At 36.5% G+C, this 2,455-nt stretch overlaps 1 long non-coding RNA gene across 1 annotated transcript; it reads right to left on the reverse strand.

Annotated features, from left to right (window-relative positions):
* Positions 1 to 1,246: 1,246 nt before the first annotated feature.
* Positions 1,247 to 2,145, reverse strand: LOC136802407 (uncharacterized). Its single transcript, XR_010845996.1, has 3 exons — positions 2,102 to 2,145; positions 1,819 to 1,894; positions 1,247 to 1,591 (listed from the first exon to the last, which is right to left on the reverse strand). It is a non-coding gene; the product is annotated as an uncharacterized lncRNA (long non-coding RNA).
* Positions 2,146 to 2,455: the final 310 nt, after the last annotated feature.

Genomic DNA, 2,455 nt, shown 5'->3' on the forward strand with positions numbered 1-2,455 from the left:
ACATAATACAGTTAGGGAAACCATCCAGGATCCTGCCATTCTATAAGCCAGAAAAAACTAAATGACACTTGTAAACTTAAGTTTCTTACTATTTTCCATCAAAAACAACCAAAAACATTGCTACTTCCCAAAGCTGGAGACCAAAACAAATTATCTTCCAAGATTATGGCGCCCTTTTAGATCTTTTGTTATGGCCATCTAAAATGGTGGAAAGAGTTGCGGAAAGACAGGGGCGCCCGCTAGCTTCGAGGGTGGTAACGCCAAAACGCCCAATATGATCTTCCAACAAAAGGCAAGTTATTTACCGCGCGAGTTACGTCATACACTCCACCGCAGCACACAACGAACGGTGTTTCAGTGAATATCAATAATTATAAGAATATTTTATGTGCTTAAATTCAGTAAACTTTGAGTTCTTCATTGAAGATTAAGAAGGTGAGAAGATAAAAAATGCGCTGGATAATTTTCATTGTAACAGTTTGGTCAATCATAATTGAAAGTTTGAAAAAGTTTTTCCGACGCAAAAAAAAATTTCAGCCAATTAAAAGCACAATGTGCTTATATTTACTATGTTTGCTACATCGTCTAGGCTAAAAAAAGTGCGAAAAGACACGAACGTCATTTTTTAATGAGTGTTGTTATGATTTTTAAGATCGCGGTTGCGTACAGGAACTCGCCAAATGTTCCTAACTGTAATAATCTGCCCTACACACTTGTATCACAGAACCCGGTGGGACCTAACACGGGAAATAGCAGTAGTAAATTTCTGTTGCAAAATATCTTATAGTGGAAGAAGATTTGGGGTTTAATTAAGTCGGGGAAAAATTGTGACGGGGGATAAACTTTTGTTAACTTTTCATAATTTCCCCCCGAATCGTTCAAGTTTATCTCCTTTTGGAAGTTCCGAATTACTCAATGGATCTTTCTCTTTCCCCAATTGGAATTTTTATCTTCTCTCCATTGGGTGCAATTCACCAATAGCTGCGACATGACCTCTCCGATTTCACTAAACTGGAAATCAAACGCAAGTGTAAAATTTGATGATACTCTGTGGTTATTGTAAAGCCGCTCGTATATTTGGACATAAACGGATGATATACACTGTCCCGGACATTTACTGACACACATAGACGTACATTTTTTATATTTCATATATAATAGAACACCCCTTTCTCAGTGACCCAGTGAAGTTTTGAAACCCACCGGGTCTGACTATAGGATCTTCAAAACTCACTAAGTGATAACTTTTAACTTCGTCGAGTAGGAAAAAAGTAATTTCAAGTAATATTCCAAGAATTCTTAAAAAAACTAACGATTGTTGGCCGGGGTAAGACCATAAATAAGATCTTTGATTTGGGTTCTATGTAATTTCTTTCACCGGGTTATCCATCAAGTGGAGCTGACCGGGTCACTGATATAGGGGTATAATAAATATATTTGCATATAAAATCTCCGTGGATACAGTCGGGTGCATAATTCTTAGCGCTTCGATGTTGAATAAATGATTTTCCTTCCGTGTTTTAGTCAAGTTGACAATTAAGGGTCATGTCTACCTGAGAACGATCTCGATAATCGGTTTATCCAGTGGTTCCTATAAAAGACAACGAATGAATAAAAATAGGTATATTCAGGGCTTCATTACGTTAGCTCTTTAGATAGAAAGCACAACCAAACCCATCGAATATTTATTAGACATATAAAGAAATTTACAGTTAACGTTATCTCAAAACTTAATAAGCGGGGTGGGGGTTTATAAAATTGTCCTAAGTGGAAAATTAATTAGCGGCCCCCAGCCATTAGGTACCCGAGAGTACTTACTTGTACACTATTCTGCACTTTCACGGTATCCCTCCTTTTTATGTCATTATATTCCGCTACTCGTCATTGATACTACCTAGAACGCAAATGTTAATGTCAAAATCCTGTAAATTAGAAGATGTAACTTTACTTTATCTATGTTGGGATAAATTTTTGTCATTTAGTAGTCAACGACCTAAAATAGGGGTGAATGACAAAATTATTTTACTAGACGAAAGATACATATTAAAATGGTATAAAGGATGACGACAAAACCAGGTGAAAACATTTGAGAACGAAATACCTTTTCCTAATTGTATGCCGTCCAATATGACGATGCGTTGACTTTTTAATCCGGGATACTTGATAGCTGTACCATTATTCGACGTGTCGATTTGGAATATCTTGAAAGAAAAGCAAGATATTCAAATTATTTTAATCTTCAACCGGCAAAACCACATTTAATACCGATCAAATATGAAACGGTTGGCACACAACAGCGTTTCAAAACCTTTTCTAACATCTTTAAATGTCCATCATGTGGCGTTAGAAGATCTTTACAATCCCTAAACCGGCGAAATTCTGGACTTAAATCAAATCAAAATACCTTACGTGTCCGCCGCCTTAGGTGGATTAAACTCCGTGGAGTAATTAAAAA

Source organism: Clytia hemisphaerica, unplaced genomic scaffold, assembly GCF_902728285.1.
Source record: "Clytia hemisphaerica strain Z4C2 unplaced genomic scaffold, Clytia hemisphaerica genome assembly, whole genome shotgun sequence".
NCBI lineage: Eukaryota > Metazoa > Cnidaria > Hydrozoa > Leptothecata > Clytiidae > Clytia > Clytia hemisphaerica.